We start from the raw sequence: 27,963 nt of genomic DNA, 5'->3' as shown, positions 1-27,963 counted from the left end.
AAGCTAATTTTACATATTGTTCCTGCTCCACAGAAACACGCCTCTCTTAATTTTCCTCTCTAATGCAATCATAACCTTCCTGCCATCTGGAACCTTCTCCAAGAGGGTGACCGTTTTTGATGCATCACATCACCAAAGACCTTCGCCAAACAGGCTATGCCCTCTTCTCATTACTACCATCAGGGAGGAGGTACAGGAGCCTGAAGACCCACACTTGAAACTCAAATGTTTTTTTAAAAAAAGCATTTCTTCCCCTCCCCCATCAGATATACAATATCTCATTTTTTTAAAAAATTCCAACTCATGGTAATATATGTCTTTGCATTGTACTGATACCGCAAAACAAGAAATTGCACGTCGTGTGTCAATTATAATAAAACTGCTTCTGATTCAGAATAAAGGTTTCGTCAGTCTTCAGGCTCGCTAAGGACACTAAGGCTGTTTCTTTACAAAACTATGTCCTTTTATTTCCACAACACACACAAAATGCTGGTGGAACACAGCAGGCCAGGCAGCATCTATAAGGGTCCTGACGAAGGGTCTCGGCCCGAAACGTCGACAGTGCTTGTCCTTATAGATGCTGCCTGGCCTGTGTTCCACCAGCATTTTGTGTGTGTTGTTTGAATTTTCAGCATCTGCAGATTTCCTCGTGTTTGCCTTTTACTTCCACAACTGTTTTGGACCCTTGGTTCTGCGGTACATTTACAGGTAGAGAACCTCCAACAACCCATGCGACTCCTGGGAGAGGACTCATCACTGCCAGACATCTTTTAGAACTGAAGCAACGACACAGGCCCAGCATCACGCGGTGGCTTTTCGCCGATCCTAACCCCTGCCCCTTTGGCTCCGTGATATGAAAATTTGGGTTTTCTAATGAATATCACTATTTACTCTGCTGGATACAGCGCGCCTCCCGGGCACTTTCGCAACTCACTCTACGCCAGCCACTAACGAGTACCTACCCAGTGAGCGGACAACCACCTCCCGCCAAAACATAGCGCCTGCGCAGTGCCGAGAGCGCGGACACGTGACCGCATTGCGGCCAATCAGGGCGAGGGCTGCGCCGGCGTTGCGGGTTGTCATGCCGCTCTCCTGCCTTCCGGGACCGGGAGCTACAGCGGGGCAGGAGAAAGCGGTGTGGTTGTGATGCTCTTTCGGGCTCCTTTCCTTTTAGATGTCCAGTTTCCCGAGAGAGTCGTTGGCGAAGCTCCATGGCTGCTGATGGCGGTTCTGTGCATAGTCCCTCACTCATTCTGCAGGTGTCACCCCCCTCACTGAGAGTGGCACCTCACCTCTTTACCTTCTCTAACTATTGGACAGATGCCACCCCTCGCTAACAGTGCCGCCTCATTAACCTCTGTGACTGTTGTACAGATGTTACCTCTCACTAACAGCGCCCTTTATGACACCCTTCTCAGAAGCTGAACATTCGGGAATGTATAACACAACTTTGGTCACCCTGCAAGCATATCGATAATGGCTAGAAATGGGACTGTTAATTCATCTACCTTGCTGCAGATGTGGCCTGCGTTTCAAAATTCAAAGTAAATTTATTATCAAAGTAGATATATCACCATATACAACCCCAAGCTTCATTTTCTTGCGGCCATACTCAAATCCAATAACCATAATAGAATTAATGAAAGACTGCACCGACTGGGTGTACAACCAGTTTGCAAAAGACAACTAACTGCAATACAAAAAGAAGGAAGAATATAAACAAATAAGCAATAAATATCAAAAATATGACATGAAGAGTGCATAGGCTGTGGGAACAGTTCAGTGAAGGGGCGAGTTCAGGAGCCTTATGATTGAGGGGCAATAACAGTTCCTGAACCTGGTGGTGTGAGTCCTGAGGCGCCTGTACCTTCTTCATGATTGAAGCAACGAGAAGAGAAAATGTTCTGGGTCCCTGATGATGGCCGCTGCATTGCTGTTTCGTGTAGATGTACTCAATGGTGGGGAGGACTTTTCCCGTGATGGACTGGGCCCTATCCACTACTTTTGATAGTATTTTTAGTTCAAGGGCATTGTTGTTTTCATACCAGGCTGTGTTGCAACAGGTTGGAAGTGCAACACCTTATATTCCATTTGGGTAGCTTCCAACCTGATGGCATGAACATCAATTTTTCAAATTTCCAGTAATTGTACCCCTCCCTTCACCATTCTCCCATTCCCTCTCTCTCCTTATCTCCTTACCTGTCACCTCCCTCTGGTGCTTCCCCCCCCCCCTTCCCTTTCTTCCATGATCTTCTACACTCTATCAGTTTTCCCATTCACCAGTAGTTGGCCAATAGTCCCCCGAAACCCTTCCTATCTAGGTACCTGGCCAAATACTTTACAAATGTTGTTAATGATCTGGTTCCTTTACAAGAATATTGGTCCCATTTGTGAGGAACATGTTACATCTGACTTGTGCAGGTCACACCTTGGTCTTGGTTTAATATCATCACATGCTGAAGTGCAATGGATTTTTTTAAATTAATATCACCCAAACATAATGCCATACATAAGTACATCCTACCCCAAATTCTCAGAAATGTAAAGTCCTCTCTTGCAATATCTCTCCAGTGATTTACTGTATTTCCCAATTTTTGTACTTGTTAGCATATAGCACTGGGAGTAGTACTAAGATTAATAATTTTCAGGTCATTTTTAAGTGCTTGGAAGCCTTTATCCCTTTATCTACCCATGTCATTGCTAGCAATGCAGATTACAATTTCTGGGTCCTTACACACCCCCTTCTGGATGCTTTGAGGCTGCCAATGTCATCCATGAATAAAAACAAAATGCTGAAAACACTCAGCAGGTCAGGCAACATCTGTGGAAAGAAAAATAATTAACATTTCAGGACTGAGGCTGCTTGTAAGAATTGGGAAAAGTCAATACAATTTAATTCTCAGTAGAAGTAAAGCTAGGTTGGCCAAAAGTAACATTCCTTGGATTACCATTGATTTGATAATGATCTGGAATGTGTCAGACCAGGCCGAGTTGATGTGCCTTTGGATGCAACCATCTCATAAGTGGAATTTCCTTCAGTACTTTATTATACTGTAAGTTTTCTACTTAAAGCAGAAGACAGCAAGCAAATCTTCTGTAAAGTGCGTGTATTATAGAATTCTTAATAATTCTGTAGTTAAAATAATAGGAAAATTATTCTGTAGTTATAAAGAGATATTGGATAAGTTTATGCTTATTGGGAAGCAGAAGGCTGAGGGGTGACCTTATAGAGGCTTATAAAATTATAAAAAAGCATAGATATGAGGACAGATAGTCAGAATCTTTTTCCCAGGGCAAGAGAGTCCAGAACTGGTTTGTGTACAGAGGAGAAATTTAAAGGAAACCTGAGGGTATTTTTTTTTTGAACAGAGGGTAGTGAATATCTGGAATGAGATGCTGGAGGACATGGTGGAGTCAGATATGTTCACACCAATTAAAAGGCATTTGGACAAGTATTTGCTTAGGAAAAGCTTAGAAGGATAATCAGGTTTGGCATAGAAATGGTGTATTGAAATGGCTTATTTCTATGCTGTATGTTTTTATATGTTTTACATACACTTATGCTTTTTATATGAATCACTTGCAGCAAAACACATTAAGGAAATTAGTTTGTTCAAAGTAAATTTATTATCAAAGTACATATATTTCAACCCTGTGATTTGTTTTCTTGCAGGCATACTCAATTAATCCATTAACTATAATAGAATCGATGAAAGACCACACCCAGCAGGGCACCAAGTAACCAGTGTGCAAAAGGTAACAAACTGTACAAATACAAAAGAGAAAAAAGAAATAATAATAATAAATAAATAATATCATGAACATGAGATGAAGAGTCCTTGAAAGATAAATCTATTAACTTGAATTTGAAAAGAATCGTTATCATTTTAACAAATATAACAGGACCACAAGATATTATTAGTATGTAAAAAGGAAGCTTATTTCCTAATCATCAATATCTCACAAATATAAAACCTTGCAAACATTTATTCATGTACACACATTGATTTAGGTTGTTTGAACTTTAGAACTGCCACAAGGTTGACTGTCTGAGGATATAGCTTAGAATTCATAGTTGTGTATTTTGTCAACTGGCTGATGGAGATTACTAAGAACACATACATCAAATATATTCTTTGAAATAGTCAACTATTAATGGGAATTTTCTAAAATGCTAGCTGATTTATTGTATTTTAGTCACTATAAAGTCAAGTAAGGTGGAGATTGCCAACGATACTCCCAAACATATTTACATTGTGGTTCACAATGATACTGTTCAAATGACTATTTGTTTAAATAATATGTTTGCAGATTTCTAATTCTCAAAATGTTTAATGACAAATGCCAATAAACAAACTATCTGCTTGATAGTATTCAGTAAAATTTAAATAAAAATGTTTTGTAGTCTCTTAATTTCCTCCAGTCCACAGAATCTATAGATGTATTCAGCAATTTTTTTCAACATTCTTTTATCACGGTATCCTTCTATGGGAATAATCTAAAGATAACATATTGTGATTAATACCTTTGTTTTAAGGCTGCATATTTTTGCTGATTACCTCTGCAGCAATACAACTGAAAATTTGTTCACCTTCAGTCCAGTAAGACATACATTTATTTTAAATAAAATCTCCAACGCAGATACTTTGGGGAAGTATCTTCTAGTTACAAATAATATGAACTTGCTCTGTTCATTATGCTTTGAACCACCCACTCTTGAAGGTTTTCCACAGATAAATCAGGTTATTCTTACTGCCTACAACTATATTTTTCATTCTACTATTGTAAATGGCATTTTTAACTACAGTCTTTAACTAAGAACATATGTCAGGACAACAATCATTGGAGGTCATCTTTGAGTAGAGACAGCATTTAGTAAGATCCCTGCGTCAATGTTAATGTAATCTCCATTGTTGAAATGCCAATGGCATGTATGTTGTCATGATTATTGACATTACTGCCACAAATAGTTTGGTTGTGCCTGATGACAATCCTAGTAAAGTAAGAAAAAGAACACAATATAGACTCTGATTTATGCATATAAAATCAGAATAATATTCTAGCATTTATTCTGGCAATTCAATATAACATGGACATTTTAAATAACTTAAAAAGACCAGAGGTGAACAGAGAACAATTCGAAACAGAAACAGGTCATTGGCTCACAACGTCTTTGCCAAAAGTGATACCTGTACAAGATTTATGGCACCACATTCCCTGCCTGTTCATGTGCCTGCCTAAGTGTCTCCTAAGTGTTGCTACAGTATCTGCTTCCACCATTTCCCCTGGCAGTTTAGCAACACTATGATCACTTTACACTAAAATGGCCTCTTCTATATTGATGAGACCCAACATAGCTAGTGAGACCTCTAGCACCTATTGCAAAAGGAAGGACCTCCCAATATCCACCCATTTCAGTTTGACTTCCCATTCCTATTCTGATATGACTGCCCATGGCCTCCTCTGCTGCCATGATGAGGACAATCTCAGAATGGACAAGTAACACCTCATACTCCTGATGAAGGGTTTCGGCCCGAAACATCGTCACTACCTCCTCCCATAGATGCTGTCTGGCCTGCTGAGTTCTGCCAGCATTTTGTGTTTTTACCTCATATTCCATCTGGGTAGCCTCCACCTGATCACATAAACATCACTTTCTCTATCTTTCGATAACTTCTCCCTCTTCCCCATCCCCTTCTCTCTTTGTCTAATCCCCATTCTCCACTCACCATTTCTCCTCATCTGCCCATCACATCCCTCAGTTCCACTCCTCTTTCCCTTTCTTCTATGGTCCTTTTACCTCTAACCACTCATTCCCTCCCAGCTTCTTACGTCATCTCCCTCTCCCATCCACCTTCCACCTCACCTAGTTTCATCTATTACCTGCCAGCTTTTACTCCTTCCTCTCTCTCCATCTTCTTATTCTGGATTCTGCACCCTTCTTTTCCAGACTTGAGGAAAGGTCTCTCCCCTCCCATAGAAGCTGCCCACTTCCAGCATTGTATGTGCTGCTCAAGATTTCCAGCATCAGCAGAACCTGTTTTTAATGTTCTAATTATGTTTCAATATAAAATATGTGTATATGTTTATGTTTTCTTGTGAATACTACTTACATGATGCTATGTCTCTGTGATGCTGCTGCAAGGAAGTTTTTCATTGTACCTTTGCACACATGTATTTGTGCAAATGACAATAAATATGACTTTTCTACCAAGTCATCCCTCAAACACTCACTCTTCAGAGTAAACAAACCAAGATTGTCCAGTTAGCCTTCAATTATGACTGTATTCACACACAAAAAAAAATCAGTGTCAAAAGGCAATAAAGTGAAAAGCAACATTTCAAACCTGGTAATTAATGCTTTATGTGAGCCTTCTGGCCCAATGATCCCGCAGTTCCAAATTACACCCATTTGGCCAATTAACCTACTAACCCACGTGCCTTTAGAATGTGAGAGAAAACTGCAGCACCTGGAGGAAACCCAGACAGTCAATGGGAGAATGTATGAACTACTTACAGGCAGTGGCAGAATTGAACCCACCTTGCTGGCTCTGAACTTTCCGCTATGTTACTGTGCTACCCATATCTTCACTGTCATATGAAACTGAAGAAACTAATTTATAAAACAGTTCATAAAACACTAAGTAAACCAGGGGTTCCCAAGCTGGGGTCCATGGATTTCTCAATTAATGGTAGGGGTCCATGGCATAACAAAAGTTGGGAAACCCAGGTGTGAACAATTTTAAATGCATGGGTTAAAATATTATTAATTTCTATAATAACAATGCATGAATTACCTAAATTCACTTTTATCGCTCTAGTTAACTAAAAGTTTCACACAAAAGTATGTATAGTATCTTAACTAATTAAAAAATAACATTTTCCCACATTATTTGCCAGCTGCTTATTGGTATCCCTTGAAGACTCTCTGCAATGTGGGCATGCTATGTTGCAACTCTCGCGGGCTGCTCCCAGCGTATTCTTGGGTGCATTAGTTGTTAATGCCATGACACATTTCACCGCATGTTTCAATGTACATGCGATAAATAAATCTGAAGCTTATCTGTATTCTCCTCATGAAACACTCCATCTTTATATACTTTACTGAAATGTATATTCTTCACTCACCCTGATCATTGGCAGTGAACAGCTGGTATCCTAGCATTAGTTCTGTAGTACCCAACTACTTTCAACTTTCCAAATTGAAAATTATTAACCGTAAGATGACAGAGAAAAGGCTGAGGAATAATTATGGAATTAGTGCTGAAGTTCTACAAATATTTAGCCTTATTACTAATTTAAATATTCCTGGTAAACCATCAAGATATTGCCAGGAGCTTTAATATCAAGTTTATTCAACAACAATCACTATCTTTCTACTTATCCACTTAACTGTAAAAAGCTCAGATGCAATAGTGATATACTGACCTGAACTGGACAAAAGCAGACCACTCACCCTGTGCAAATCTGGATTTGCACCTTCTTTGCAGTGGCCAGTTGCGTCATCAAAATCAAGTGTCGAGACTAAAACTCCTCCAAATCCTTGCTTCTTCAGCCAATTAATCTACAACTGTTAAGATTCTTCAGAACCAGACTGGTACTGCACAATAAATATAATTATCTTGTAAATTTGCTTCATCTTCCCTCACATCTTGGGGTGTGAGAGAAGACTGAGGGGCACTTTATACAATTAGTGCTCAAATCACAAGACCCATGGTTCTGAACATATTTAGTCTCCTTCCTAATTTGAATAGTCCTGGTAAACATCTAAGTCCTTCTGGTTTACAGGATTCAAAGTGCAGGAGTTTTGCAGGTGCCATTGATTTAAGTGGTGACCATCATCGGGGCCAGGGTTGGAGATTCTTGAGTTGCTGTCCATGAGCACAGCATCCTCTATCAAGAACAGAATGGAGAACTGGTTGACAGCAGAGAGATTTTCAGTAGGTTTTCCAATGGTAGTGATGGAATGTAGTTTAACAATTCATTTGTTTTATTATGAGATTACAGACAGCTTCTCAGTTCCACATTCAAAAGGTTTTATTTACTGAAAATCAAAGATACTGCAGATGCTGGAAAGCTGAAATAAAAACAGTAAGTGCTGGAAGCACTTAGCAAGTCAGAGTTGTTTTAGTTTTGATGTAGGTTTCCATACCTGAACCATTAACTCTGTTTCACTCTACAGATTGCTGAGTCTTCCCACCATTTTCTTTTTTTAGTTCAAGTTTTATTTATCTACTTTATGAAATGTTTTCCCTGGCAAATTAAGAACTTATTCTCCACCTTTACCAACCATGAGAAGGTAGCAGTGGGCTTTCCTCTTGAGCCACTGAAATCCTTCTCATTTTTCTGCTCAAACTAAATAGGAAAAGAAATTTTTACTGGAGTTTTTAAACAAATGTACAGTTTACAGAGAAGGTAAAAAAAACAATTAAAAAGGACTTTGCAAATGTAATCCCCCACTATTAAGATAAATGGATATTATAACTTCAATGGAGTGTAACTTGAATGTTCCAGTGTATGTTATTTCTTGACAGATTTTTAATGCCCTTTGCCTGCAGCTTTCACTAGCATCTCTGCCTATTTCTTAAGCTCTTCCTTTTGCTTCTGTTTGAAAGAAAAATATCATCCTCATTCAATTGTTTGTTTCAATGGCTTTCCCAATGGCCGGTGTTTCCATAGTATTGTTGGTTAGGGAGTTCCAGAATCCAAAGATGTGCTTGCGCTCAAGGGTACAGGGAAGGCTCACAAGAATGTTACCAGGAATGAAAGGCTTAACCTATGAGGAGGGGTTAATGTCACTGGACCTGTACTTGACGAAGCTCAGAAGGATGGGTGGATCTCATTGAAGCATATTGGATAGAATGAATGTAGAGAGGGAAGTCTAGGATCTGTGGGCACAGCCTCAGTATAAAAAACATTCCTTTAAAGTAAGATGAGAAGGAATATTTTCAGCCAGAGGGTGGTGAACCTGTATATATTTTTTTGTCATGGAGTGCTGTGGAGGCCAAGTCATTGGGTGCATTTAAGGCAGAGATTAATAGGTTCTTGATTGGTAAGGGGATTGGTTGTCCTGGTGTTTAAGGTAAGTGAGAAAATGGAGTTTAAAAAAACACCCACAAGTAGACAATGGCAGAGCACACTTGAGGGGCCAAATGACCTAATTATGCTCCTATAATTTATGGTCTCTTGATTAAAACCAACAGCAACAACACTTGCATGTCAGGATAGTGCTCAGTGCTTTGCAATAAGCCTATAAATAGTGGCGTCCCTATATGCCATAATCTCTTCATCTGCCATGGCTGAGATATTTAACACAGTGCATCCCAAAGAAGTATTGGGGATGGCACACAGAAATTTTGAATCCATACATCAAAAGTCCACAGAAGCCACACTGACAAACTAACCACTTATCCATCCAACATTTCTGTAATCTGTGGAAAACTCAGTGATTCTCACAATAACCTCAGCAATCACCTCAGAAAAAGATTAGATGCAAGTCAGCCTCAAGCCTGAGGGAGTGCTTAAGAAGACACAGCAACAGGGAATTTAATTTCAGACTCACTGCTCCATTTCACTTTTGCTTATACAGTACAGGCAATGTCTTTGCTATTTGCCTATCAAGGAAACTAATATAGCCAGTACTAATACAGAATTATAGGAGGAGGAGACAATGGCACCTAACAGCGACTCCTTTGCTTGCAACTTCGGAAAAAGCTCTATTTCCATCTTTAATATCTCTATTTTTCCCTTTCAGGGTTCCTTTGAAGACCCTGACCTGCAGCTTCACGCTGACTTTGGTTCTTTGCGGGAATGGGACCCACTCTCGAGGTTTCATGACTGGCCTTTATTCATATGCCAAGGATGCGGTCTAAGAGATTAGCTCGTCTTCGGAGTTCCGGGATCTCATGGCTCTGGAGACGGGTGCAGGAATCCGGTGTGTTGTGGGAGACAGAAGATCAAAAGCAGTGAGCTGGCTGTGTGCCCAGAGACCTGAGCTCTTTGGTCATGTGGTGAACTACAAATACCTGTCTGGACACACCCCCTGCTGACTGCTCCTGTGGCTCCTCCCACAGACCCCTGTATAAAGGTGATGGAGGTCTGAGCCCGGCCTCTCTGTCTCCAGGATGTAGTATGGTGGTCACTCACTGCTCGTTCCTTCTTCCAGTCAATAAAAGCCGATACCTCGCTTTTACGTCTCAGAGTGAGTTATTGATGGTGCATCAGGTCATAGAGCTCAGAAAAAGCGACGCAACAGACTTTTAACTTCATAACTCAGCGAGTTGTTTGTTAGGTCTCCCCTCTTGCTGTGAAACTGAGAAACCTCTTTCTCCATTATTAGGGAGGGAGAGAGAGTCTGTGGTATGTCGAACACCAAGTGAACGAGTAGTCTTTGGGGCACTGCAACTCTGTGTCTTTGCTGATGTTTTGCTGCATGCTTGTGTGTTCGGTGGTGGGTGCCAATGCTTACTATTTTATTGCTGGTGGGGGAGGGGTGATTGTTACTTTGATGCTGCTTACATGTGGAAGGGGGGAGCTTGGGGGGCTTTGGAATTCTAACATTTAACTGCCATTCATTCTTTGGGGGCACTGCTCTGTTTTCATGAATGATTACAAAGAAAAAGTACTTTAGGATGTATATTGTATACATTTCTGACATTAAATGTACCTTTGAAACCTTTGGATTATTTTTAAAATAAATAGTGGATTCCAGTTAATTGGGATACATTGGGACTAGTACCTTTTGGTCCAATTAAGCCGCTGCCCCAATTAGCTGAAGTTTCATGGGAATAATTAAAAAAGGTACAAAAAAGACAAACTAACGTTTAACTGGAGTAACAAATCATGTATTTAAAATAAAAACAGAATGACTTAGAACATTACCAATATTACTACATTATTATAAAACTGTGTATTTGTTCCTAATAGTTACTGACAGAATAATTCATCCAATGTATGTTGCCGTGTTCTTTTGATTGACTGTGAATGAACAAAATCAGCACAGACACCAAGTGCAGATAATGGACTGTTTTCATACAATGCTTTTGAAGATTGCATCCTCCAAATCTTCATTGTCATTGTAACATTGAAGATGACTGTCAATACCTTCAAATTCTTTGTAGTTTCTAACTTGTTGCAGTAGTAAATTTGTTTCATTTTCACTCCCGGCCATTTCTAAAATCTCAAAGTCTGAATGCTTGGAACTGCAGTAAGCAAAATAGGTCTGAATTGTCTTACTGCTTATTTCTCACCAACTATCTGTGACAAAAATCCACCGCTTTTTGCTTTTTGAGCTGGCCGGCTCTCCTGTCCATTCTGCTGTCCAATGGACATTAAATTGGACTACATCTGTGGCAACGAAATACTCAGCGGGAGTACAGAATCGGACGGTATCCCGGACGCCGCCATTCAGCTGATTATTTATGTAACAGATTTTCCCCCAAGCCATCGTACTACCAACCTACTGCCCTCCGCTGTGCCTATTGTCTTGTTTATTATTTATTGTAATGCCTGCACTGTTCTGTGTACTTTATGCAGTCCTGGGTAGGTCTGTAGTCTAGTGTAGTTTTTGTGTTAGTTTATGTAGTTCAGCGTAGTTTTTGTATTGTTCATGTAGCACCATGGTCCTGAAAAACGTTGTCTCGTTTTTACTGTGTACTGTACCAGCAGTTATGGTCGAAATGACAATAAAAAGTGACTTGACTTGACTTGAACATAAAAACACACAACTGACACTAAAAACTGTTTGCTTGAAGCATGGTGTAGTGTCTGGCAGCCACACAACTGCACGTAACTGACGCTAGTTCAGCAAGTTTCCTGTCCCAATTAAGAGGAATAGTGTCCAAATAAACGAAGGGAATCCCAAGTATTTTCTGATTAGTTTTTGTTCTTTAACAGTTGTCCCAAATAAGTGGCTGCCCCGATTGATCAGAATTCACTGCACTCGAAATTTCAAAATATTAAGAATATTTTTTATAATTAACATAAAAATAATTTCATAACAAATTGACCTTACTTTGATAGTAATACTCTTTATGTTGTCATAGCCAAGCCATATGCCGTCCTTGACTGCATATGGGACCTGCTGATCGTCAATCCAGTATTTTGTTGCACCTTTCAAAAAGTCACATATCTATTAAAGAGAACGATGTAGTTACCCGGTAGTTACTTAATAAGTATACTTACAATTACAATGGGCAGGTTCATGGAAAGGAATGAGTTAGAAGAGTATAGGCCAAATGAAGCTGACTAGGATATGTTGGATGCATGGGTATGTAGAGTGAAAGGTGAAGACCAGGGGAATAATCTCCATTCAGTCTGCGGGGTGGTGGGGGGGGGGGGGGACAGTGAAGGTAGGGAAATAAATGAAATGAATGTGAGGACTCCATCAACTATGGCTGAGGGAAGACATGTTTCCTGAAGGAGAAGGACATTTCAGATAGTTCTATGATGAGTATTGCAGACTTTTTTTTTACCCTCACAATCTACGATAGGCTGAAGCAGTTGTGCCATCCACTGCTAAATTAAGGTGTGTTAAGTAATGTTCTTTAGAAGTGGAGTACAAGACTCTCATGCATCTGATATTTTCAAGCTATTAGTATATTGACTCTTTCTCTGTTTTCAAACATAACATTCTGTCACTGGTCTAATCCTTGTGCATTGTGAACTAATGGGCCAAATTTACCCTCATGCCATGGTTTATGATGTCATGAGAAATGAGCTCGACTAAAAATGTAAAAAAAAATAGTTTAATCACCTCATAATTTGCTAAGGTACCGTCTTCTCTTGTGTTGCCACCTGCTGGTCTAGGACCTGATGCTGGAGCACCAACTTGTGAATTAGGAGAGCTAAGTTTAAAACTTCATCCGTAAGTTGGGATCCCAACTAGTAGCTTTTTTGCTGGTGCACCTTTGCTTTGATAATATTTAACAGAAAATTCCTGCAAATGAGGTCAAGAAAGATTAAACATATTTTCAAATGAGTCAAAGAATGGTTCAAACATCCAGGAATGAGAATATGATAGAGCTAACACCATGTTCAGCCACAATGGTATTTGACACACATACTGTATTAAAATGCACAAAGTCACCACGATCAGAACTTCCATGAAGCAGAGGGCTGTTGTGTCCAGTGAAAGAGTTCCAGGCACCATTGTAATGGTCATCACACTTATGAAATCCAGATATCTAAAAAAGAGAAAATATAATAAATGATACAATGATTTATATGGTTGATAAAACAACACATATTTAAATATAAAAATGCATAATTTGTATACTTATAATTTTGAATAATTTCTCTTGATTGCTGAAATTATTTTGTTTAAGGATATATCATAAAGTCTGCTGCAGGCAGTAAATTAGAATTCAAAATATACATAATCATCATAATAATTTTATTTTCATATTAGATTAGTCACCCAGAGCACTGGGCCAGCCAATGACCAGCTGACAGAGCTCAAAACGAATCATGCTAGAGAGGAACTTCAATGCAGATAATTAAGTAAATCTGGATTTTAAAAAAATCACTAATGTTGACCTTCAGACCATCCATCTACTGTAAAAACTCGACTTGTTCACTCCTGTCCTCGAAAGAAGCAAATTATCCATGTGACCTACATCTGACTCTGAACAATGTGAATTTAAATTTGAAATACCCAGTAAATTACTTTACTGCATAAAACAACTGTAACAAAATTCAGCAACAATAAGGTGTGAAGGTCCACCCAGCACTAAACAAGGAGCTGGATTTCACCAAGGCAAAGAGATGTCCAGTTGATGTTAGAGTTTTCCTTCTCTTAATATCAGAGGACTATATGGATGAAAATAATGGTAAAACAGTTCCATAAAATAGTCAAGCTGTAGCGTAACAAAGTCTGCCACCAAGACTCATACCTGCCAACCCAAGTGGCCTTCATTCTTTTATCAACATTTGTGGTGTGCCACAGTTCACCAGACAAGATTCTAACTATATAACTGACTACTTGTTCCTCAGAGCAAATGCATCATCAACGAACCCTAACCCAATATTTATTTCCATTCACAACTTTCTTCTAAATTTTCAATGAACAATGGTTTGTGATTATTTATATTCACTTGGGATATACTTAGATTCTCGCTTTTTGGCGATGATCATACCTGGAACTTGGTGGTACAAGTGTTACTTGTCACTTTCAGAATGCAGCCAATGACTTACTGCCTACTGACAGAGATTGTTTAACATGAGATGTTGACCTGAAGCTATTAACACAAGACTACAGGAAGGCTAACCAGAAGAGACAACCTACCAGAGATGCAGCTGTGCCATTCAATAATCAATAGTTCAGATCAAAGCATCAAGTTCCTGCCACATCAGCATAAGATATTCATAGACATCAAAATGATTCCATGAACTTCCCTGAGAGTGATTGCCGAGTCCAGCATGTGAGTAAAAGGTTCAATGATTTATAATGTGAAGTGTGAAGATAATGATTTACCTTGGTAATCACTGTATTCTACACACACATCCATGCTGCTTGAGTTCACTGGATACAGAAAAGACCATATTCTGACAAGATTCTGAACAAATCCAATCTGCTTCACCACCACTTCAACTTAATCATAAGCAAAGTGATGAAGGAAAAGTTCATTTTGCCATTCACAATCTAAAATCTTCGCAGTTTTGTTCCTTGACCTTGACCCAAATTGCAGAAATGAACTATACAACACAAAAACATCTGCACTTAAAAAAAAATCTATACCTACTTGGAAATTTTATCCACTTCATAACTTGCATCGATGGTGCTTTTACCAGCAGCTACAGCAGCTGAAAGCAGCAATCTAGAGTTCCTTCTTCTCCTTGCTTCTTTTACAAAAGCAGCTTTCATTTCCTGGGGATAAAGATAACTAAGTGGATAATATTATGGTCCCTTGATCTGAGAAGATGTTTACAGGGATCACAGGTCACATACGGTAATTGCAGCTCCGAAGTTATATCTAACCCTCTATCTTCCTCCGGCCCTTCAAACTTCCCAATGGTAATGCAGCAGCATTTAATCCAACTCTCCTGAAGCTGGTGGAAGCAAATTTAATATTCAGAAATTGTCACCAGTCCTGCAAAACCAGTTAAAATCTGATGGGAAACAGTGCCCAGAGAAATAAATGCTGATCTAGAAATTCTCCTTGGCTTTTGATAGGACACAGTGCAACACATTAAATGAAGCACAGCAAGAGGAAATGGCCTAGTCCTCACTCGAATATTTCAGTGGGTTAATTGTATATCATCATGGAGCTCATGTTAAATTTGGATCAGATAATAGACCCTTCAAATTCTACTACTGATGAATATCTTACAATATTTTATCTGTTTTAACATTACTTTGTTATACCAATAACAGACAATGGATTAACTACCTTCTTCAAGTGTTTCAATAGTTAAAATGCAAGCCTACCAGCTACCAAACTAAAAAATATTAGTAGCAACTACAAACATCATTAGCTCAGTGTACCCTAAAATCTATCCCCTTGCTCTGTCCTATATCTCATTGACACACTGCCCCCCCCCCCCACCTCCCGGCAACACCATAGCATCAGTTTGTGAATGCAAAGTGATCATTAATCAATTCTGTAACCCAACAGCATCTTTAAATTGTTAGGATGTTTGTCAGACACACAGCAGAACAAACCGAAATTTCTTCTAATTAGATATCGTGAAAACCTAACTCCTAGCTTTGGTTCTCATCTAAACCTCTATTCCTTAGCCACCAACTTCATTCCTATCTCCTGCTTCTGTTTGAAAGGAAACAAGACCACCTGTAATAAGAAAAATATTAAAAATGCAGATTTGAGTTATAAGGAAAGGTTAAAATAGGGTAGAACTTTATTCTCTAGATTGCAGGAGAAAGATGAGAGATTTGATACAGGGATACAAATTATGAGGAGTTTAGACAGGGTAAATGCAAGCAGGCTTTTTCCTCTGAGGTTGGGTGGGACTAGAACTAGAGGTCACAGGTTAACGGTGAAAGGTGAAATGTTTAAGGGGAATATGAGGAGGAACTTCTTCACTCAGAAGATGTGTAATAAGCTGTGGAAGTGGTGGATTGATTTCAAGATTTAAAAGAAATTTGGATAAGTACATGGGATGGGAGGGGCCTGAATGACTATGGTCATGGACAGGCTAATGGGATTGTAATGGTACAGGCTAATAATAGTAGGCAGACTCAACACAAATTAGATGGGCCAAATGGACTGTTTCTATGCTGTAGTGTTCTATGACTCTATGTTGGAAATCTAAAATAAACTATTTGTAATCTTATTATCACATTTGACTTCAAGGTGAGCTTCCAACTATATACTGCTCCAAAATTAGCACTGGTTCTTTCTACTACCTTAACATTGCTGACCTCCCTTATTCAGCTTGCCTGCTGCTGAAATCTCAGCCACTCTATTATAGTCTTGTGACTTGACTTTAAAGTGCACTCCTGGCTAGTCTTCCTCCTATCTTCTATAAACCCGAGGGCATCAAAAGTCTGCTGCTTTTGTCCTGTTCACCAACCATCTTACAATGGCTGATTTACATTGGTTCCCACAGAGGAAAAACTTAACATTTTCACCCTTATTTTCAAATCATTTCGTGGTCTCTCCCTGCCTAACCTCCTCTAGCCCTAAAACCTTCAGGATTATCCCTGTTCCTCCATTTCTGGTCTTTACATTATCCCAGGTTTTACTTCTCCTTCATTGGTGGTTCTGCCTTCTCTGTCAAGACCATATACTAGGAAATTCCTTTCCTAAACTTTTTCTTCTCTTAACAACTATTAGTTGCTTTGATTCTCCCTTAAAGCCTATTAATTTGATCAATGTCCTACCCGTCTTTCAGGAATTTCCTTGAAATGTTTAGTGTAAATTTAGTTAGATAATAAAGCATGAACTGCACTGGATGCTTAAAGTCTCTAAATTTGATGAAATGATGTCACTATAACACGAACCATACTAATGTTCATCCTTGCTAACAGCACAGAAATGGTTTATCTCTTCTGTGCTGACTGATGCTCATACAAGCTAATCCAACTTTCCTGCATTATGCAAGGTTCACTCTATGCCTTTCCTATCTAGGTATCTGTACAAATTCCTTTAAAATGTAAATGTATCTTCCATTATCACTTCCTCTGGCAGCTGATTCCAGATACCCACCATGCTTGGTGTGAAAAACATATGTAGGGCAATGTGATTGGTGGAAACGTACATAATTCACAGCCACTGACATTGAGTTGGGGTTCACTGTAAGAGTCTAGTCTGACACAATGAGATAACCATGTGAAGTACTGTTAACACGAGGAAATCTGCAGATGCTGGAAATTCAAACAACAGCACACACAAAATGCTGGTAGAACACAGCAGGCCAGGCAGCATCTATAGGGTGAAGCGCTGTCGATGCTTCGGGCTGAGACCCTTCGTCAGGACTGTTACCATGTTTTCTCTTCAGGTTTTGGAATAAAATAAAAATGTTCTTGCACTTTTTCTTAAAAATAAAATGCCTCATGCAGTTTTATTTGTGAAAACCTACATTGGTGACGACAATTTGGAGAATTCTGCTACCAAGTCCCTGCTGTCAAGACATAACCATGACTAAGTCAACACACCTCTGGATGAGCCAGAGGCCTCTGCTGTTACTCCACCCATGGAACATAAGACCCGAGTCAGGCAGATTGTCCAAGCTGCGGATATGCTCACCATGCTGATTTTAGTGAATTCTGGGGGGGGGGGGGGGGTGGAGGAGCTGTGTAGGGTAATGTAATTGGTGGAAACATACATAATTCTCAGCCACTGACATTGAAAGATAGAATGCTTACAGCACAGTACAGGCCCTTCGGCCCACAAAACTGTACTGAATATGTCCTTACCTTAGAAATTACCTAGGGTTACCCATAGCCCTCTATTTTTCGGAGCTCTATGAACCTGTCCAGGAGTCTCTTAAAAGACCCTATCATATCCACCTCCATCACCGTTGCCGGCAGCCCATTCCACACACTCATCACTCTCTCCGTAAAAAAACTTACCCCTGACATCTCCTCTGTACCTACTTCCAAGCACCTTAAAACTGTGCCCTCTCACGCTAGCCATTTCAGCCCTAGGAAAAAGCTTCTGACTATCCACACAATCAATACTTCTCGCCATCTTATATACCTCTATCAGGTCACCTCTCATCCTCCGTCGCTCAGAGTTGGGATTGACTTGGGATTCACATTAAGGGGCTGGTCTGACATGATGATGCAGTTATGTAAAGTTCTGTTTCTGCTCTTGGTGTTCAGGTTTTGGAATACTATAAATGAGTTGTTATTGCTTTTTTCTTAAACATAAAATGTCTCATGCCGTCTTATTTACAAAAACCTACATACAGCCCTTAGATTTCCTTCAGATTTCTCTTTTCTCACCTTAAACCTGTGCCTTCTAGTTCAAGACTTACCTGTCTTGGGAAAAAGAATCTGATTATCTATCCTGTCTCTGTGACTCATGAATTCCTAACCTCTAAAACATTGTCCCTCAGCCTCCTACCTTTCAGTGAGAACAAAACTAGCCTAACCAATATCTCCTGAAGCTCACCATTCCAGACAATAGCCTGGTGAATCTCTTCTGCACTCTCTCTGTTGTTATCACATCCTTCTGGTACCGTTGCCCCTGGAATTGTACACAATATTCCAAGTGTAGTTCTAACCAAGAATTTCAGGTTGTATATTGTATACAATCTCTGATATTAAATGGAACTACTGAACCACAGCTGCAACACAATACCTCAACTACTATACTCAATGCCCTGACCTATGAAGGCAACCAAATCAAATCCCTTCTTTACTACATTATCCACATGTGCCATAATTTTCCTTGCTATGCACTTACATTCCAAAGTCCCTCTCAATGTTCTTAAGGTCCATGCCATTTGTAAGTGTATCAGAATTTGACTTCCCAAAGTGTATTACTCATGCAGACAAATCAGACACATTTACCAAAATAGTGATTTATTTCTCAATAATTTCATCTGTAAATGAAAATACAAATAAAAAGTGGCACTGCTCAATTAACATAATTTAATCTGAATACTGTATTATATACCTTTACCAAAGTTGTGAAAAGTTGTTTGCTTTGGGGTGGGTTTCCTTTAGATCCAGGATACTCCCAATCCAGATCAAAACCATCAAAGTGATGCATCCTCAGAAAATTAATCACAGAATTGATGAATACTGCTCTATTTTCAGCAGTAGACACCATTCTATTAAACCCGAGAGAGAGAAAAGCAAGAGCAGCAGAAGGAAATTAAAAGAATTGGCTGTTGTTTTAGTAATATTTGTAAAAATGTAAACATCAAACTCACAAGGTGAGAAAATCTGCAGATGCTGGAAATCCAAAGCCATACACACCAAATACTGAAGGAACTCAGCAAGCCAGGCAGCATCTATGGAAAAGAGTAAATTGTTAATGTTTCGGGCCAAGACCCTTCATCAGGACTGGAAACAAAAGATGAGAAATCAGTTCAAGAAGGTGAGGGGAGTAGAGGAAGAAGTACAAGGTAGAGGTGATAGGTGAAACCAGGAGAACAAGGAAGGATGAAAAAAGAGCTGAGAATTTGATTGGTGAAAGAGATAAAGAGGAATCTGATAGGAGAGGGGAGAAGACCATGGAAGAAAGGGAAGGGGGAGATGCACCAGAGGGAGGTGAAGGGCAGGTAAGGAGATGAGGTGAGAGAGGTAATCGGGAATGGGAATGGTGAAGGGTGGAGGTAATTACCAGAAGTTCAAGAAATCGATGTTCATGCTATTAGGTTGGAGGTATCCCAGACGGAATATAAGGTATTGTTCCTCCAACCTGAATGTGGCCTCATCACAGCAGTAAAGGAGGCCATGAAGCCACACTCAGGTTAGAGGAACACCTTGTATTCAGATGGATATACTGCTACGATGAGGCCACATTCAGGTTGGAGGAACAATACCTTATATTCCACCTAGGTAGCCTCCAACCTAATGGCATTAACATCGCTTTTCTGAAACTTCTGGTAATTGCCCTCCTCACCCCTTTACCATTCCTATTTCCCCCTCTCTCCTCATCTCCTTACCTGCCCATCACCTTCCTCTGGTGCTCCTACCCCTTCCTTTTCATCAAGGTCTCTACCCTCTCCTATCAGATTCCCCTTTCTCCAGTTCTTTATCTCATTCACCTAAAAGCTTACCAGCCCTTTATTTCATCACCCCCTCCCAGTTTCACCAATCACCTTCCACCTTGTACTTCTTCCTCCCCTCCTATCACCTTCTTGATATTACCTCATCTTCTTTTCCAGTCCTGATGAAGGGTCTTGGCCTGAAGCGTCAACTATTTACTCTCTTCCATAGATGCTGCCAGACCTACTGAGTTCCTCTAGCATTTGGTATGTGTTATGTTGATCAAACTCTACATTGATGATCACAAACAAGAGAAAATTTGCAGATACTGGAAATCCAAGCAACACACACAAAATGCTGGAGGAACTCAGCAGGCCAGGAAGCATCAATAGAAAAAGGCACAGTTGATGCTTTGGGCTGAAACCCTTCAGCAGGACTGGAGAAAAAAAACTGAGGAGTAGATTTGAAAGGTGAAGGGAGGGGAGAGAGAAACACCAGGCAACAGGTGAAACTTGGAGGGGGAGGGATGAAACAAAGAGCTAGGAATCTGATTGGTGAAACAGACAGAAGGCCATGGAAGAAAGAAAAAAGTGGGTGGGGAGGAGCACCAGAGGGAGGTGATGGGTGGACAAGGAGATAACATGAGAGAGGGGAAAAGGGATGGAAAATGGTGAGGGGGGTGGGGGGGGTGAAGGCATTACTGGAAGTTTGAGCAAACTATGTTCATGCCATCAGGTTGGAGGCTACCCAAACAGAATATAAGGTGCTCTTCCTCCATTCTAAGTGTGGCCTTATCATGACAGTGGAGAAGGCCATAGATGGACATACCGGAATGGGAATGGGAAGAGGAATTAAAATGGGTGGCCAGTGGGAGATACTGCTTGTTCTGGCAGACGGAGTATAGATACTTGGCGAAGCGGTCTCCTAATCTACGTCAGGTCTTACTGATGTACAGGAGGCAACACCAGGAGCACCGAATACAGTATATGACCCCAACAAGTGTTGCCTCACCTGGAAGGACTGTTTGAACCCTAAATGGTAGTGAGGGAGGAGATGTAGGGGCTTGTTTTGCTTGCAAGAATAAGTGCCAGGAGAGAGGTCAGTGGGGAGTGACAAATGGACAAGAGAGTCACATAGGGACTTCCACTTCCTTCAAACAAAAGGGGGTAGACATGGGCATTTGCATGTCTATGTCTCCCTCATTACCATTCAGAGTCCAAACAGAGCTCCTAATGTTGACAGTGGAGGAACGAAAAACCCTTTAAACATAAGAACATAAGAATTAGGAGCAGGAGTAGGCCATCCAGCCTATCAAGCCTGCCCTGCCATTCAATAAGATCTTGGCTGATCTGTCCGTAAACTCAGCTCCATCCACATGCCTTTTCCCCATAACCCTTAATTCCCTACTATGTAAAAATCTATCTAACTGTTTCTTAAACATATTTAGTGAAGAAGCCTTAACTGCCTCCCTGGGCAGAGAATTCCACAGATTCACCACTCTCTGGGAAATACAATTTCTCCTCATCTCTGTCCTAAATCATCTCCCCTGAATCTTGAGGCAATGTCCCCTAGTTCTAGTCTCAGCTACCAAAGGAAACAACTTCCCTACTTCTATCTTATCTATCTCTTTCAAAATTGTATATGTTTCTATAAAATCCCCTCTCATTCTTCGGAACTCCAGAGAGTATAGTCCCAGTCGACTCAATCTCTCCTCATAAGTTAACCCCTTCATCTCTGGAATCAACCAGGTGAACCTCCTCTGCACCGCCTCCAAAGCTAATATATCCTTCCTCAAGTCAGGAGACCAGATCTGCACACAGTACTCCAGGTGCGGTCTCACCAGTACCCTGTATAGTTGCAGCATAACCTCCCTGCTCTTGAATTCAATCCCTCTAGCAATTAAGGCCAACATTCCATTTGCCTTCTTGATAGCCTGTTGCACTGCCTCTTTCTTTGAAGAAGGAGGACATCTCCTTCGTTCTGGAATGAAAAGCTTCATTCTGAGAGCAGATGCAGTGGAGAAGAAGGAATTGAGAGAAGGGGATGGCATCTTTGCAGTTAACAAGGTGGCAAGAGGTATGTCCAGGTAGTTGTGAGAATCAGTGAGTTTATAATAGACATCAGTAGATAAGCTGTCTCTAGAGATAGAGACAGAGAGATCGAGAAAAGGGAGGGAGGTATCGGAAATGGACCAGGCAAATTTGAGGGCAGGGTGGAAGTTGGAGGCAAAGTTGATGAAGTTGTGAACTCCGTATGAGTGCAGGAAGCTGCACCAATGCAGTTGTGGAAGTAGTGTAGGAAAAGTTGGGGACTGATACCAGTGTAGGCTTTGAACATAGACTGTTCCGCGTAGTTTACAAACTGGCAGGCAGAGCTCGGACCCATGCAAGTGCTCATGGCTACACCCTTTGTTTGAAGGAAGTGGGTGGAGCCAAAGGAGAAATTATTAAGAGTGAGGACAAGTTCTGCTAATGGAGGAGTGCGGTGGTGAAGGGGAACTGGTTGGGTCTGGTATCCAGAAAAAAACGGAGAGCTTTAAGGCCTTCCTAGTGAGGGATGGAGGTATATAGGGACTGGCTACCCATAGTGAAAATAAAATGATCAGGTCCAGGGAACTTAAAATTGTGTTAAGTGTAATGGATGTAGATAAGAAGGGACTGAACGGGGGGATAAAACCGAGTTGAGGTATGCATATATATGCTCAGGTATAAGTGCTACAGCTCCTCCCTCACTACCAATCAGGGCTCCAAACAGTTCTTCCAGGAGAGGCAACAATTCACTTGTGAATCTGTTGGACATCTTCCGCCCCCTCCCCCCTCCCACTTTCTGCTTTCCGCAGGGATTGCTCCCTACGTGACTCCCTTGTCCATTTGTCTCTTCCCACCGATTTCCCTCCTGGCACATCCCTGCAAGGGGAACAACTGCTACATCTGCCCCTACAACTCCACCCTCACTAACATTCAGGGATCCAAACAGTCCTTCCAGGTGAGGTGACATTTCACCTGTGATTCTGTTGAGATCATCTACAGTGTCTGGTGCTCCTGGTGTGGCCTCCTGTATATCAGTGAGACCTGATGCAGATTGGGAGACTGTTTTGCCGAGCACCTATGCTCATTCAGCCAGAAAAAGCGGGATGTCCCAGTGTCCACCCATTCTAATTCCACTTCCCATTCCCATTCTGACATGTCTGTCCACGGTGTCCTCGACTGCCACCATGAGGCCACACTCAGGTTGGAGAAGTAACACCTTATAATCTGTCTGGGTAGGCTCCAACCTGATGACATGAACATCAATTTCTCGAACTTCGGGCAATGCAATGCCATCCCCCCCCCCCCCCCCAACTTCACCATTCCCCATTCCTATTTCTCTCTCTCACCTTATCTGCCTATCACCCTCTTTTGGTGCTCCTCCCCCTTTTCTTTCTTCCTTGCTTTCCATTCCTATCAGATTCCCCCTTCTACAACCCTGTACTTCTTTCACCAATCAACTTCACAGCTATTTACTTCACTCTTCCCCTCCCCTCCCAGTTTCACCTATCACCTTGTGGTTCTTTCCCCCACCACCACCTCCATTCTGACTTCTCATCTTTTTTCCAGTACTAATGAAGGGTTTTGGCCTGAAACATCAACTGTAGTCATTTCCATACATGCTGCCTGGCCTACTGAGTTCCTCCAGCATTCTGTGTGTGTAACTCCTTCAATAATTTAGGCCTCTCAAGTAGTATATACTTTATAGGAAAACACTGGCATCTGTATATTTAGTTATTATGCATGAGCACATGTTTACAGTGCAGAACCAAAATTCCATCCTCCAAGTGCCAGCAGTGTCTTCAAACGTCGATTCCTTCAAGCAATAAAACAGAATCTTAGGTGCCTTTTTAAGAATCAACTTAAAATGTACAATTTTGAATGAAGGCTAGCTAACAGTTACCTAATAAGTGGAATATATTTGACATTTTTGTGGTGACAGAGATTATCTGGGAAACACCTTCAAACTTAATCCTCCACCTTTAATGGATTATATCTTGTGAAACCAAGGCTTATTATCCAAATCTACATTCAAATATTTCCATAGAATCTTTTAAGGGCTGAAACAGCTGTTTCAATAGTTTATTTAATATATTGTTTTAGACCGCTTTACAGATGTGGGTGGCAGGGTGAAGGTACGTCTCTACCAAAGGAGGTATAAGGTGATAGTTCTCTCCGCTAGACTGCAGGTCACCCTTAGGCATGATGTAGCACCTGCTTAACCCCCCAGATCCGAGTCACGGAAGCCATGGGAGCAGGTGGTGCAGATCACAAGTCCTGATTATGTGACCACTGACACCAGGCAGACAATCTCTGAAGAGTATTGATAATGGCTGGGGTCACCTGCCTTGTAAAGACACTGCCCAGAGATGGCAATGGCAAACTACTTCTGTAGAAAAATTTGCCAAGAGCATTCACAGTCATCAGGTCAAACAACACGGCACAATGATGATGATCAAATCACAACCAAGAAAAAATATGTAGATGCTGGAAAATTGAGCAACACACAAGATGCTGGCGGAACTCAGCAGGCCAAGCAGCATCTATGGAAAAAAGTACAGCCAACGTATTAGCCTGAAATGTCGACTGTACTTTTTTCCATAGACACTGCCTGGCCTGTTGATTTCCTCCAGCATTTTGTGTGTGTTGCATGATGATGATGCTTTTACTAATAAAGGAAGTATCAACCTCTGCTTTAAAAATATTCAATGACCTGGCCTCCACAGCTGTCTGTGGTAATGAATTCCACAGATTCACCACCCTTTGGCTAAGATCGCCACACTATTGGAAACATCCTCTTCCACATCTACTCTATCTAGTCCTTTCAATACTTGATAGATTTCAGTAGGATCCCTCCATCATTCTTCTAAACTCCAGCCAGTACAGGCTAAGAGCTTTCAAACGTTCCTCATGCATTAGCCTTTTCATTCATGGGATCATTCTCATGAAGGTCCAGGGATAATCTCTGGACAACACTTCAAATCCATGCAAAACTGTGAACACTCATTTTTGAAAAGCAGAAACGTTGGTAATATCTTCTACAATAAGCAATATTTTTATCCATATTTTGAACACATGAGAAAGAATTTAAGAAGGATATAAAAGATAAAATTCAGTGTAGGAAAAAAACTTACGAGGAATGTATTTTTACTCACTCTACTTTGAGATCATTGAAGGATTTGTAAAGAACTTCATCATTCCATTCATAAGTAGTCAGTTTATGGTTTGTATTCATGTTGGCAAATGCATAAATCAGATGGGTGCATAGAAAAGGATCAATTTGGTCAGGAAGGTAATGACCAATTCCAGGTCTGTATTGTGCCCAGTTTGCGAAATAACAGATAATCATAAAATTATTGCCTAAAATAGAAATATATTTTAATCAAATATGTCAATTTTTTTGAAGAATATTCAGTATAATATTTAAGCATTTGAAAGCAAAAATACAAGTATTTAGAGACAGTCTGTATTTTCCATGGCAAATATATAAAAACTTACTAAAATTTACTTTACTAAAATATAGTTACTTAATTTTTGATTGAAGAAATAAAATTTGTTTTCAAAAACTACTCAAGTTTTTAAAATGTTCCCCTAAAAAAACTAAATACAATCCACTGTGCAAATTCTGATGAGTTTAGTTTCCTCATTCACCACATTTTGGGAAAATGGACTATTGCTATATGAAGATAAGCAATAGTAAGTCTTGCATTTGCCATCAATATTATGACTTATCCAGTTGCAATTGAGATAATATGATGGATCCTATCAGAAAAAAAGAAAAAGTAATCAGAAAATGTACTTTATTTATATTTTTCATTTAGAATGCAATGCTACAAAAACAGCTTATTGGATGCTGAGCAAAGGGAAGAAAGATTAGAAGGAGTAACCAAAGGTTTGATCAAAGGAATAGGTTTGAAAGGAACTCTCCAAAGGAGAACTGGAGCGATTTACACAAAATATTTATTCTCGAGGATGAGAACCAAGTTGCGGAAATTTGGATAGTTGTGGTTGTTCCTTAGCTGTACCTCCATCTTTAAGAGGTAGGATTATTTGAGAGTTTTTCATTTCTTGACAGAAAAATTAAAAAGAAAATTAAATAAAATAGGAAACGTGAATGGCACTGCTGTTTACATGTTTATTTCAATATTCTAATTTGAACCTCATTTCTATGTAAAACAGTTTTAAGTCACCAACTATAGCAATTCACTACATTAAAATAATGTGATTGCAGTGAAGTCTCAGGGATTTGCCAGGCTTAAGAAACATTTCTGCTCACGGGTAAAGATTTGACAAGTTCTTATGAAAAATCATTAAACAAAAATATATTTTAATAGAGATTCTGCATGACCTGCTGAGCATTTCTAGCATTTTCTATCACTTAGATTTTCTGTTCTCTTAAGTTCTGTTTAATTCACTGCCACTCATCTTTCAGCAATGCCTATCTTTACGAAGCTCTGTTCTTGTATCTGATAGGACTTTTGTTGCTCTTTTACCTTGTACAGCCAAAATACTTTTGGTTTTCCTTCTACTTTTGAAGGTAATTGATGAAAACTTCCAGACTCATTTGGACAGATCTGGACAAATGAAACACAAAAGTTTCCAGCTCCAAGTGACTCCACACGATTCCAATTGGCATTCCATCCATCACAGTTCAGATCTACCATAATCACATTTGTCCGAACTATTCAGTATTTATTCAGTTATTGTTCTCATCACGTTTCTAAATTCCACACTTAATAAATGCATGAACACCTGCACGTTCTTGACTGCTTTCTGCAATACTATCCATTCATTATCTCAAAGCTATCTACTTTACCATTCATTGATAAGATGGACACTTGACCTCACAGTCTATCTTGCTATGACTTTGGACCTTATTATCTACATGCACTGCACTTTTTCTGTAGCTATAACACTTTATTCTGCATTCTGCTGATGTACTGTTGTAATGAATTAATCCGTATGAACAGTATGCATTCGAGCCTTTCACTGTACTTCGGTACACGTGACAATAATAAACCTATTTATTATTCGGTGTTTCAGCAAGTTCTCAACGAATGAATTAGAAATAGTTACTATTGTGTTAAAATGTGTGTAAAATGTTATGCATAATTTGTGTATTAAAATACTGCACACTCTATTTCATAGGGTGAGCCAATAGCAAATATTTTAAAGAGTTGTTGCTATAATTAATGTCTTCTAAATGGTAATTATTAAGTAACATGTGGAAAATGAATGGAAATGTATATCAAAGATAATGGAATTAAATTAATCTGTAGGAAAATGAAATCCAAATCAAATGAAATCAACAGTTCTATATCTACTGAAGAAGCTGTAATAATTCTGTTTCAGTTTACAGTATACTGTAGCTATAAAATCTTTTAATCCTAATGAAACAATGTTGCCTCTAAATTAAATGGCATAATGTTATTTTTCTCAGCATTTAAAGCAACCATTGATTTTTCTCTCTCTCCTGTTAGTTAGAAATAACAATTTCAAGCTCCTTTTGCAGTTCTCTGGAAATTTGACTTGGTACTTCTAGGCACCTTTAACTCCCTAACTTTGTTCTCCATTTTACAATTCTTTTGGAGTTATGTCAGGGAGCTTGGATCATTTTATCCTGAGTCTGGTCTTTCCAGGGTAATGTCAGAAAGGGATAATTGTTGGGTTGCCCTTTATCCTTGCTGCCCTTGACTCCTTCCTCCTCTGGGGAGTCTAACAGGCAACAAATAGTGCCTTTGCTAACAATATCAATAATAGCTCCAGTCTGAAAATAACGTTAGAAACCCGTGTTCTAAACGTGCACATATTGTT

General features: G+C 39.9%; 1 protein-coding gene and 1 pseudogene across 1 annotated transcript in view; both read right to left on the bottom strand.

The window, feature by feature from the left end:
- Positions 1 to 1,033, bottom strand: part of LOC140717354 (acidic mammalian chitinase-like) — a 57,762-nt gene extending 56,729 nt beyond the window's left edge. The window contains exon 1 of the mRNA XM_073030860.1: positions 963 to 1,033. The gene's annotated coding sequence lies outside the window, so the exon portion shown is untranslated. The remainder of the gene's footprint in view (positions 1 to 962) is intronic.
- On the bottom strand, positions 931 to 26,972 carry LOC140717069 (acidic mammalian chitinase-like; annotated as a pseudogene).
- Positions 26,973 to 27,963: the final 991 nt, after the last annotated feature.

The sequence above is a fragment of the Hemitrygon akajei genome, chromosome 27 (genome assembly GCF_048418815.1).
Source record: "Hemitrygon akajei chromosome 27, sHemAka1.3, whole genome shotgun sequence".
Classification (NCBI taxonomy): domain Eukaryota; kingdom Metazoa; phylum Chordata; class Chondrichthyes; order Myliobatiformes; family Dasyatidae; genus Hemitrygon; species Hemitrygon akajei.
Note: the sequence above shows the minus strand (reverse complement) of the source record. Positions and strands in the feature narration are given on the sequence as shown.